We start from the raw sequence: 13,307 nt of genomic DNA on the forward strand, positions 1-13,307 counted from the left end.
ACTCGAAATGTACTGGCTTGCTTGAAATTTGGTATGTAGGTACCTTATATACCGGGTTAACATCTTAGATACATTTCATCCTGGTAAATGGTCAAGTTCCCGTAGGATAATTGAAAAACTAATTATGAATAAAAAATTCCTCGGAATCCCGGGTTAACATCTTCTAGACATTTCATCCCGGAAAATGAGGGTCGTCCTGTAGGAAAATTAAAATAACAATCCACTTAGCCGATTTACTTTAAAATTTTGTAGAAATAAACAAATAGTTTTTATCGATTAAGTATAAGTCTGATATAGATATAATGGGCGCAGTATGTATCAATATATCAGTATAAAACTCTTCCGTTACTGAGTGACTGACTGACAGACAATATACACCCGAAACTGCTGGGCGGGAAGCTGAAATTTGGCATGTAGGTGAGCACTAAGAGAAGATTTTTGGAAATTCTACTCCGAAGGGGGTGAAAGGGGTGAAAAGCTGTAAATATGAATTCAAAATTCTTTATTTTCAAATTCAAAATTCTTTATTTTTCTATAAATACATTAACAAAGTAAACAATATGTTGCAAATTACATTTAAGATTGTGAGAGACTGCTGCCTAAACTAAGCAGAGCTTGTATCTCAGTACACCAGCCTCTCCCCACTTGGTGTACATAGTGTCATATTGTTTTTAAAAAGTAAAAGTATAAAGAAAAACAATAAAACAACGAAAATCAATCTATAAACAAATATATAACACAAGAAGAAAAGTTTTTAAATGATTTATGTAATTTCTCAAACTAAGCAATAGGCTGCAACAAATTTTCTGTACAATTACAATCAAGACCTAATAAGTATTCTTTGATAGTCTTTATACATAAGAATTTACTTTGAAGATGAATTTCCAATGTGCGATTAATCCTACTAGATAATTATTATACAGAAAAGGACCTAGGAAACAATAAAAATGATGAGAAAAAACTGTATTAAAAGCAGAAGTCTGAATTTTAGGGGGACGCCGAGATTGACGATTGGTTGTAGACATATATTTATTTTCCTGATGTTGCTTGATGATTGTATTCAAGATAAAAAGTTGACGAACAGTTAGTACTTGCGACTCTTGATAAAGGACTGTTGTCGGAAATAGGATCGGTTTGAAAAAGCATACTTTCAAGAGTGCTCTCTGAGCGCGTTCAAGTCTAATCAGATTGGTCTTGCAAGCACCACCCCACGCAACGATTCCATATGTAAGTATCGATTGACAGAGTGCAGTGTATACCATTTTGACATGCGCAACAACATGCCGTAATTTCTTAAATTAATTAGTTTACGGACTCTGCCAGTCATCACACTGATATAGGCCTGAAAAGACAGTCTATTGTCAAGGGTTACACCAAGATATTTGACAATTTTTGAGCAATAAATGGAAGGACAGGAGCAGGATTCAGAAGATGAGCAGGAAAGCAGAGCGGCTGTAATCGTAAGAGGAATTGAGTTTTTAGAGGAGTAGTATATAGAAAATGTAAGGTAACATGTTTTTTTGACATTCAGGGTTAGCAGATTGGATTGTAGCCAACACGACACACTATCAAAGCCGGATTGTGCGTAGATGAAGGCTTGTTTCCAGGTATCAGCGGCGAATAGGAGTGCAGCTTTGCGATTCCGTAAAACACGAAAGTCACATCACATCACTTGATCCTTGATCTGATCTTGATCTGACCTTGATCTTTATTTGACATTCTGTCAGTTACTTGTGATGTGATGTGATGTGATGTGATGTGATGTGATGTGATGTGATGTGATGTGATGTGATGTGATGTGATGTGATGTGATGTGATGTGATGTGATGTGATCTTCAAGTAGTGTTGTGAACTGCCAGTCGACGCTTGAGCAGTTTGTATACATACAATACAGAGCGCTGACTCGAGTCAGGCATAGAACACTCGTGTGTCAATGTGACTCTCCTCAAAACGCTCGAGCGCCGTTTTGAGTCAGATTAAGGGCGGATACCATGAAATATAAAACACGTAGCACGTCATTGCGTCCACACATTCTCTTCTATTTGTTCACACGATGCGTACACGATATGGGAGAAAGACAGCAGCGGACGTTAACATCGGACTCGATGCTTATTACAATTTATATTTGTATCAATATTGTTAAATGGGGATAATTTATATTTTTTCCGATTTAAGTAATTTTTAGTAAATAAAGTACAACGTTCTCGTCTTAGAACAGGATCACTACATATCTTCACAATCACATATCACAAGGAGATGACTCTAAAATATGTGAATTAAAAAAATATTTCATGTTTGAATAAAATGTTAAGAGTCGTTACTCGTAAGAGTACAAAACAACTCGTTTATAAAAATGTTATTAAATGAATAATAGAATATTCATTTCTCAATGTATCGACTGACTCTTTGTCGGATAGATCGATATCCCATATCATATACTTACATAAGGTATTTGGTTAATAAGCAAAAAATAATCAGATGAATGATTATGTGATCAACCGACCACGAGCACAGAATGCGCAAACTCAACTTGTAGATGGGCTTGCGCCGGATTGTTTAAAACGAAACGATTTCCTTGAAAATGATTAATTGTTTCGACGCTCGAGTCCGTACTCGAGCGTTGAAGTTTAGTCTTGAAATGTGTATTTTTCACACACTATTATTTACTTAATTCACTATTTGTTGTGATATGAACTATCAAACTGACTTTTTGACCCTTAGATTATGAAACGCTACTACTACTAGATGGCGTGTATTGATGTACAACCGTGAAACTTACATTTTGATAGTTGTTAGTGTCTCTTTTGCCAGGCATCTTAGCTAATAATATACTTTATAATAATAGCTTGATAATAGACTAAGTTTACATTACTATGTCATATGTAAACTTAGATTTAGTTGTTCGCCGCGAACTTAGACCCCGCGAACACAATATTTTTTTACAAAATTGTGAATATTTCAAAAACGACTGAACCGATTTTGATGCCATTAGATTACGACCTGAGGTTTGACAAGGATTCATTTCTCAACCACTATTTATTAAAAAGTTAACCCGCATAAACAACTATTTGTGATTATTTACGTACGTAAATTGATCGTGCAACACCACTAATACTTTTGTTTTGTTTATACATTAATAGCTTATGGGATATATTTACACTCTTGACCATACATTTGATAACCAAATGAGTATTCTACCTAGTATAGGGATTAATTTAGAAGTTCGTTGTTCTCGCCCGTCAAACCATTATGGAATATTCATTTTTATCTATTCAGTCGTAAATGTAATGTATTTATCCTCAATATTTATCTTTCCAATGATGAAAGACCTATATGAGTAATTGAAATCGACCAAAGATAAATTCATTCGGAACATACTATGATGAGATGCAGTTTTCTGTTTGGATCCTTGCCGCTATTGTCGCGTATGGTGTATTACACAACCATAATTCTCATTTCGTGAGAATCATTCTCATACTAGCTACACTAGCCCCATGTTCTACGTATACCTATGGTTGAAAATCAATTTATTGTATTAGGTACCTAGTTAGAATAAAGGCCTCGTCAGAAGATGAACTACAAAACGATTGTATTTCTTGTGATATCGAACAATGTTAATAATTACACCTTTTCACATTTAATAAATTTGAAATAAAAAATTGACTTATTTTAAAAACCTTTATTATTTCATAACATATAACATTTTAATTAACTTGGCACTTGAATATTTTTGATTCTTCTTATAAGCGATGCGATAAGCTAGTCTTACGACAACTCGCGTTTCTTCTTCTTTCGTTTCCCCGATTATAAACCCGAAAACAACTCGATAGTCGCGGCTACAAGGTTTAACGGTTTTTCACACTATATTTCAGCCGTTTTTACTCACGAATATATCTGCCATATAAGGCAATGCTTCTTGCCTTGCCTTATATGGCATAAATTGATTATTCATTGTTTCCGGCATTTTTTAAATAATGTATAATGAAAATATCGAGTTGTTAATGTTATTATCAATACAACAGAATACATTGTTTGACGTTTTAAGTTAAAGGTGGACGACGGTGCATGGAAACCGAATATTACCGGTCTATGTTTGCGGTAAATAACTGGTGCATTTGTTCATAATACAAGAAATAAAATTCGACTTATTGTAAAATTTGGTGTTATTGATATGACAGTTGCTATGCTAAAATATTAAAAAAGGTTTCATGTGTCATAGATAGTATTATTGTTTTTTTCGAAATACTTAAACAGTTTATCTATACTATCTATATACCTATACAAAACTCTTGCATTACTGTGTAACTGACTGACAGACAACGCACAGCCGAACCTACTGGGCGTAGAAATTTGAAATTTGGTGTATAGGTTCCTAGGACAGAGTAGGGGAGCACTAAGAAGGAATTTTGATTTTTATTTATTTTTACACAACCTTTTGAAATGCATCAAAATTTTCTCACAATCTTTTATTTCTTCATAATTTTTATATCGTAGTATATAAAAATATTCTCATTTTTTTTTCATAAGGTCTTTGAATTTCTGACATTCATAATGCCTTGGTTGAGCCGATGAATTTAAAAAATTGAGAATAGTATAGAATATAAGGATGTGGGAAGAAATAAAAGATTATGAGGGAAAAATATAAGGCACTAAGAAAGATCTTAAACAGTATATACATAAGCTACCTTAATAACCTTATTTCTCGCTCTAAGCGAAGTGGTGCAGCAATAAATGAGGTAATTTATATACCTATGTTTTGTATTAAAATGTCAGCTGAAATATCCAAAGCACAGAAAAAATATTGGAAGTATGATTATTTTTCTTTTTTCTAGATATGCCTAATTAAAAAGGTTACAGGGGAAGTTTGCGTTCTTCTTTCGCTTCGGTGATGGGGCACATATGGATAAATGTGGTGACCATTATTTGAAATCAATAAAAGCGTATAAACAGGTCATGAACTGATGATTGAGTTAGCATCAAGTTATTACACTCAGTTATAATATAAAATAATTAAAAAATATTTTTACCGATGAAATATCGGTTAACACCGGCTATATGAAACCGTTGCAAAATCGGTACCTTATGGCTTATCTACTACTATATGGTTTATCTCGAACGCGTGTGAACGAGTTAAGAGGAATGTCTATAGGGAAACAAACGTCTTTCTACCTCTAAATATTATGCGATCTTGATTTTCTTGATTTTTTGTTCTTTATAATTTTATTAGAGTATAATTAAAAACAATTTAGCTGATATTTATTAAAGTAAATAGTATAAAAAATAGCTTTGAGTTAACCATTATATATTTTTTTCTATTAGAACATTTTAACGTAAATGACTATGATTTTGTCTAAAAATTCTGGGTGCATTATTATGATATGCATGTGCATGTGCTATATACTAATTTTGTAAAAATGGGATCGCTAGACTCTGGTCTTAAAACTCACTCAGCGGAATTTCGACATTGTCAACGGAGTTCCACCTCGCCCCGCACTCACTTGGCTAGCGCTAGTGGATCTTTCAAAAAACTTACGTCGGAATCCGCGCGGATTCCGTCGTGAGTTTTTTGACGTTTATCTTATAGAATGCAAATTTGCACGTCATCCCATACATATTTGTCAAAATTCCGGAGTGAGTTTAGTTCAATTCGCCGACGCACCCGCAAGTGTAGCGCTAGTGTTCGAGTGAGTTTTACAGAATGCAAATTAGCCATATCCGCATATATAGTATGGTGTTTTCCACTACCTCGATCGTACTTTCAAGTAAAACAAATGATTGGAGAGGGGGTGTATTGTTAGGACTAGGGGAGTTAGGACTGTGATAACTTTTAGACAAAATGTCTTCAGCAAGTGACTTACCGACGCCCGAGAAAAAGGTGTTGACATGATCTACGGATTTCTTTGGTGTAGCCATAGATTGGAGAAGGTCACAAAATAGCAGCATAATATATAACAAGGTTATTTGGAGAAATGCCGAAATAACGAAAATATATCAAAATGTTTCGGATCAACGATAAATGTCATTTCAAGAGTAGTAAAATATTGAAAAACTTTTATACTAATTTTCTCCGAGCTCTCTTCCCAGAAAAAAATATCAGTATATCACACTTGAATATTGGAAAGTTGAAGACTACTACATGGTTCTCAAAAAATCTTAAAAAATTTTTTGGTTACCCAGGAACCTAGAACTCCGCGGATTATAAAACAACAATAGAATACACATAAACAACAAACAGTATGTTACCCACTACTTTAAAAAAAAAATCAGCATATCACACTTGAATATTGGAAAGTTAGAAATTTTCCTAGATGGTTGGACCATGTTGGTTTTATTTTTAGTACTTTATACATAAGAAATTTATATAATATGAAAACTTCCCGTAAGATTGAACTAGCGCTTTCTTTCGGGCATTATAAACGGAGGTAGGGACTGAACCTCCTTGATCTTCTTGGTGTCTAGTCGTTCCCATAGACACTAAAGGGCAAATGTCACCAGTGGTCTTTATTTTCTTTTTTCATGTTCTCATAACGCGGTTCATATTTTTGGAGTTTTACGTCTGGCCTCTGTGAGAAAACCGTCTTAGTCTCTCCTAAGTTATTGGAGACTCTGTGAATAAGTGCAGTGGTTTGTTTGTGACTCGCATTCAAGTAAAAATCGCTTCAGACAAGAAAACGAACCAACCTAAACCCCCTGATAGCACGCGAACACCTGGACATCAGGAGCTGCTGGTTGCTGGTGGTGATGGTTGGTGAGTGCCTTCTTTATATTATTTTGGAAGCAGTGCGGTTTTGGCTTGCGGAAGTTTTCATATACATAAAAATAGTCATAATTTATTTGGTGTGAACTCGTAAACCTGAAGTTATCATCCCCGCTTGGAAGGCCTATTTACTCGGCCAACCATAATTTTTATCGGTCCTTTGAGCTTTGGATACGAACTGGTTAGGTCATTATTTCGAAATATAGCATGTAACTATAATTGACGCGTAAATTCGTGCGAGCGACCGCCATATTGTATCGAGATAAATTTGGCTTAAATTGTCATATTTTTCAATTGACAGATGCATAAGATTAGCTCCTTTTTATTTTAATTCGATACATTATTATTATAGTATAACTCCTCAGAAAATACATTGAAAATAACGTTGATATTTCTTAGTTTTTGTGTATTAATACTTATCTGTATATGAGGTTTAGGTTAGGTTTAAAGACATTTATTCTCATTAAGACATATTTTTAGATCACTTACATGAGAACATAATACAAAACACACATATAATATTCGTTGTCACACTAAAAAACAAATAAAAAGTAGAAACAGACAAGTTCAGTAAATAGTAACGACGTGCTTGGCTTCTTAAATACATCGAACGAGTTATTTTTAATGTCAGAGGGCATCTTGTTAAAAAGGCGCGCACCCTTATTTGTTATTGTCGACTGACCGTAGTATTTTGTCCGCACCTTGGGCACAAAGATAAAGCTTGCGCGACGAGTGCAGGTGCGCCCAACTTGTTTTGGCTTAGTAAAGTTTAGGTTGATGCGGACTTTGTTGTTCATTATTTTACGAATGAGAATACAAGTATTATAGATATATAATTGTTTAATAGTCATTAGTTTGGTTTCACGATAGATTTTAGCAGTTGGTGTGCGAAAGTTATAATTAAAAAGCATTTTTATAAATTTATTTTGTAATGTTTGCAATTTATCTAACCTTATTTTAGCAGCACTTCCCCAAACTTCAATAAGATGGTGTGGTTTTATAAGCGCATTGTAAATGGTAAAAAGTAGTTTACGTGGTATAAATCGAACATTTACCCGGAGGGAGGCAAGGAGCGATACAAATTTTGATATAAATTTTTTATGTGATTATTCCATGTTAAATGGGTATCCATGAGAAGGCCAAGATATTTTTCTGAAGGTTGTTGTTGTAAAGGTATGTTATTTATTTTGAGAGCTGTGAAAGGGGGTATTGGTTTATTTTTTGCTTTATAAATTATATAGCTAGTTTTTGAGACGTTTATAGTAAGGAAATTATATTGAAACCACTCTTGAAGGATATTAAGGTCATTTTGGGCTTGAGAAATCAAGCTTAGGATTGATGAGTCGAATCTTTGTTATCCTTGTCTAAGCTGCGCTTGCATGATCTAGTGGGAGTCTGGGTGGACCTGTCCTGGTGTAATATTTTTTTGGAGATTTTGTTAATAATTTTTTGTCCAGTTTGTTTTAAAAGTTGATTGTACTGTTTAGTTTTGGCTTTTTTTATGAGCAGATCCACGTTGAAGTCTCCAAAAATGATTGCTCTTTTTCTTTCTCTTAATTATGACTCATAAACCTCTAGAAACTGTTGAAAATTGGTTATATAAATATGTACACGAATGATAACAAAATTAACCTAACCTGACAGTTTTCTTTTTTTAATATTAATTACGAGTATTTCGTACTTAACTCATATTGAAAACGAAGCACACACCACTGTGTATTTGGGTGTGATTATAGAAACGCGGGATTTAGTTTTATTAAATTTTTATTCCATATTTTTTTTTATTTCAAGTTCATTTTGTTTATCAACAAATAATGTCAGGAATCTAATAAATAATATGATCATATAAACATAAACCTAACACTTTTCTTTTTTTAATATTATTTATTTATATATAAAGTTATAATATATTAATATTGATATATATATATATAAATATTAATAATTTATATGTATATATATATATATTAATATTTTTTAAGTTTCAGTCCAGTATCCCTGTCTCAGCTACAACACTATCGCTGATCGCCGAACTAGATTAGATGCCGACGCAATGCACGTACATTGCGTAATTTGTATGATAGCTTTTATTTACCCCAATGAAAAACCAGCAATGTATGTTGAATCCGCTAAAGTTCGGCGACCAGTTACGCGATAATGTATAGCCGACATTAAATATGTTAAATCTACGGACAGAGGAAACCCCTTGGCCAACTCTTCTGAAAACTTTGGAACTTCCTAACTACTAATAATATCTTGAAAGGCTTTAATAATCTCTTAAGCTGTTATGCACATGCCGTTTCGATCTTCGTTAGTGTTGTTATAATTTTAGAGTTTCCTTCAAACTTTGGAGATGTTCATAGTTATCCACTAACTACGAAAGTGGTATTTCTTGGTAATGGTCACAATTTATTCAGGGTAATGGACGTCCAAAAAATGGGCCTCCTGTTGCTTCCAATAAACATACCATTTGATTTGATATGATTTTAAATCTATTGTTAATCTGACACCGGGGTTACCAATAACAAACTCGATATGTTATATATATATTTTAAATCTATTGTTAATCTGACACCGGGGTTACCAATAACAAACTCGATATGTTATATATTAATATTAATATTATATTATATTATATTTTTCTTTCATTTTGATACACGAACAGCCGCCGCCAACAAGTCTGTCTGTCTCAATTGGATAACGATAAACGCCGAGCGCATGCGCCGACGGTGTCGTACACACCACAACATAGATACACGAACAACCTCTCACGAACCTCGATTGTGTTCGACGAACAACAACACTAAAATGCACGAAGAGCCGGATATGATATACTGTTTTATATTTATATTAATAGTAATAATATAAACCTAACCTTTTTTAATATTAATATATTTTTTTAATATTAATTATTTCGTACTTATTAACTCATATTGAAAATGTGTGGTGTGATTATAGAAACGCGGGATTTGGTTTTATTATCCATATATTTTTTAATCATCAACATATATACCTTTATGGTTTAAAAAATTGTACTGACACTGTCAGATATACATGTCATGAAGGAGAATCTGAATTTTTTTTTTTTTTGTTACATTATATATTATTGTTACAAATTAGTTAAACAATCTTTGGAATAGGATCTTTTGATGTTGTTTCACAGAAACACTCGGTTTTATTCCAATAAATCCTAGACAGAGGAGATTATAATTATATATTTCAAAAAATCACACGTCGTCACAACTTTTGGAGGGAAAATTGCGTCGTCTTTCAAAATGGTGTATTACATATTATATACAAACAAACAATGTATTGTCAAGTATTATTATTAGTAGTAAAACCACACGCGTTTGAGTAAGTATGTGTTATATTAATTAATTAATTAATTAATTAATTAATTAATTAATTTATTAATTAATAATTAATTAATTAATTAATTAATTAATATATTTATATTTATTTATATTTATATCAGAAAAAATAAACCTAACCTAACTAACAGTTTTCTTTTTTGAATATGAATATTTTTTTTAATATTAATTATTTCGTACTTTTTAACTCATATTGAAAAGTGATTATAGAACAGTTTTCTTTTTAATATTAATAATTATTTTTTAATATATATAATATTAATATTAATATTAATATTAATCAACACTAACACTGACGCGTCACACACAAGGATATCCCTGAACAGTTTGCTATCTATACGTGCACCGCAGTGGACGGTTGAGAGTGCAGACGCGACAGTGCGTCGGCGCGCTCGACTCGTCTCGCTGACGGAGGCGCGATGTGCGCGCGCGCTTGCGCGCTTTTGAAAACCCCGAGTCTTAGTGTGCAGATGCGCGCCGGCGCTCTGTGTCCGTCGTCTCTGCGCACAATTTATAAGATTCGGGGAGAGCGCTTGAGCGCGCGCGCGCGCTCTCGTTTCTGATAACGATACCAACTCTCCTTTTACATACAAAATCATCCAATAGGTGACGTGCTCTGTGATGTTGCGTGCTTGTTAATTTGTTTCTATATTATAACTTTTATATATTTATATACACATACGGCGGCGGTGTTGTGTGTGGTGTGTTGTATATTTTTTTACGATACGCTGCAATGTGTGTTGTTGTTGTGTGTGTTGTGTATGTTGTAATATTAGAGACAGACTGACAAACGAAACAAACTCTTGCTGGGTTTAGTGTTTAAAAAAGTGTACGTCGTTTGTTGTGTATGTGTTTTATGTTTAATGGAGAGTTTGTCGTTTTCGCCCTCACTGTCGACCGACGGACACACGGTGTGCGTTTTTTGATACCAATGCTCATCCGTCCGACTAGGTCGATCAAGGTGACGTGTCCCACAGGCCTCACGGTAGTTATTGCCGTGCGGGTAGTGCGCGTCGCCGACCACCCAACAAAAATTACCGGGTTAAAGAGAAACGTCTCCTCCGCTGTTAGCCACACTGCCACCGGCGGCGGGGCGTTCTCTCTTCGCCCACACAACACACCACTATAATATAAAATAATCGTATACCGAGGACCCTTCGTTCGTACGACTTGTGTTTCTGGCCCCACCGACACCGGGTGTTCTGACGTGAATGCGTACGCTTTCACTATATGTGAAAAACGTAACGATGTTTACAAAGCGTCGCGTCTATTAGCGAACTTTCGGTTGAGGTCTCTCTCGACCCGTGTTTATAAAATAAACACAAAACTCCACAGTGCTCTCTCGCTTCGCTCTCTTTCCCTATAACGGAGGAGAATGAGTAGAGTAGGAAGATGGCACGCGCCGCTCTCGTCCGGTCTTCGGACGAGACGCGGCGTTTCACTGTGTTGTGTTCACACACAACACACACGCTGACTAGAGAGCGCGCTCGCGCGCTTTTTGTTAGCTCCCTGGTTGATCCTGCCAGTAGTTATATGCTTGTCTCAAAGATTAAGCCATGCATGTCTCAGTGCAAGCCGTATTAAGGCGATACCGCGAATGGCTCAATATATCAGTTTTGGTTCCTTAGATCTTACTCAGTTACTTGGATAACTGTGGTAATTCTAGAGCTAATACATGCAATCAGAACTCTGACCAGTGATGGGATGAGTGCTTTTATTAGATCAAAACCAATCGACGGTGGGTGCGGACTCGCGCTCGAAGTCGTTAATTTTGATGAATCTGGATAACTTTTGCCGATCGCATGGTCCAGTACCGGCGACGCATCTTTCAAATGTCTGCCTTATCAACTTTCGATGGTAGTTTCTGCGACTACCATGGTTGTCACGGGTAACGGGGAATCAGGGTTCGATTCCGGAGAGGGAGCCTGAGAAACGGCTACCACATCCAAGGAAGGCAGCAGGCGCGCAAATTACCCACTCCCGGCACGGGGAGGTAGTGACGAAAAATAACGATACGGGACTCTTACGAGGCCTCGTAATCGGAATGAGTACACTTTAAATATTTTAACGAGGAACAATTGGAGGGCAAGTCTGGTGCCAGCAGCCGCGGTAATTCCAGCTCCAATAGCGTATACTAAAATTGTTGCGGTTAAAAAGCTCGTAGTTGCATTTGTGCGCCGCGCTGTCGGTGCACCGCATCCGCGGTGATACTGACACGTTTGCGGAGCATATCGTCGGTGAATCGGTGGTAAAACACCGGTTCAATATCAAAATCCTATCGCGATGCTCTTCAGTGAGTGTCGAGGTGGGCCGACAATTTTACTTTGAACAAATTAGAGTGCTCAAAGCGGGCTCAAAATGCTGCTTGAATATTTCGTGCATGGAATAATAGAATATGATCTCGGTTCTATTTTGTTGGTTTTCAGAACTCCGAGGTAATGATTAATAGGGATAACTGGGGGCATTCGTATTGCGACGTTAGAGGTGAAATTCTTGGATCGTCGCAAGACGAACATCAGCGAAAGCATTTGCCAAAGGTGTTTTCATCAATCAAGAACGAAAGTTAGAGGTTCGAAGGCGATTAGATACCGCCCTAGTTCTAACCGTAAATATGTCATCTAGCGATCCGCCGACGTTACTACAATGGCTCGGCGGGCAGCTTCCGGGAAACCAAAGATTTTGGACTCCGGGGGGAGTATGGTTGCAAAGCTGAAACTTAAAGGAATTGACGGAAGGGCACCACCAGGAGTGGAGCCTGCGGCTTAATTTGACTCAACACGGGAAATCTCACCAGGCCCGGACACCGGAAGGATTGACAGATTAACAGCTCTTTCTTGATTCGGTGGGTGGTGGTGCATGGCCGTTCTTAGTTGGTGGAGCGATTTGTCTGGTTAATTCCGGTAACGAACGAGACTCTAGCCTGCTAAATAGGCGTCGCCATTTAGGTGTGCGCGGCTTCGGTCGCGCAACTCACTGGCGGCGTATTAAAATTCTTCTTAGAGGGACCGGCGGCTTCGAGCCGCACGAGATTGAGCAATAACAGGTCTGTGATGCCCTTAGATGTCCTGGGCCGCACGCGCGCTACACTGAAGGAATCAGCATGTTCTCCCTGGCCTAGAGGCCCGGGCAACCCGTTGAAACTCCTTCGTGCTGGGGATTGGGGTTTGCAATTATCCCCC

At 36.2% G+C, this 13,307-nt stretch overlaps 1 non-coding gene across 1 annotated transcript in view; it reads left to right on the forward strand.

Annotated features, from left to right (window-relative positions):
- Positions 1–11,634: 11,634 nt before the first annotated feature.
- LOC128681288 (small subunit ribosomal RNA) overlaps positions 11,635–13,307 on the forward strand; it is a 1,908-nt gene continuing 235 nt past the window's right edge. Inside the window, exon 1 of the ribosomal RNA XR_008405975.1 lies at positions 11,635–13,307. This exon is cut by the window's right edge and continues 235 nt beyond it. This is a non-coding gene — a ribosomal RNA (small subunit ribosomal RNA).

Source organism: Plodia interpunctella, chromosome 26, assembly GCF_027563975.2.
Source record: "Plodia interpunctella isolate USDA-ARS_2022_Savannah chromosome 26, ilPloInte3.2, whole genome shotgun sequence".
NCBI classification, from domain to species: Eukaryota; Metazoa; Arthropoda; class Insecta; order Lepidoptera; family Pyralidae; genus Plodia; species Plodia interpunctella.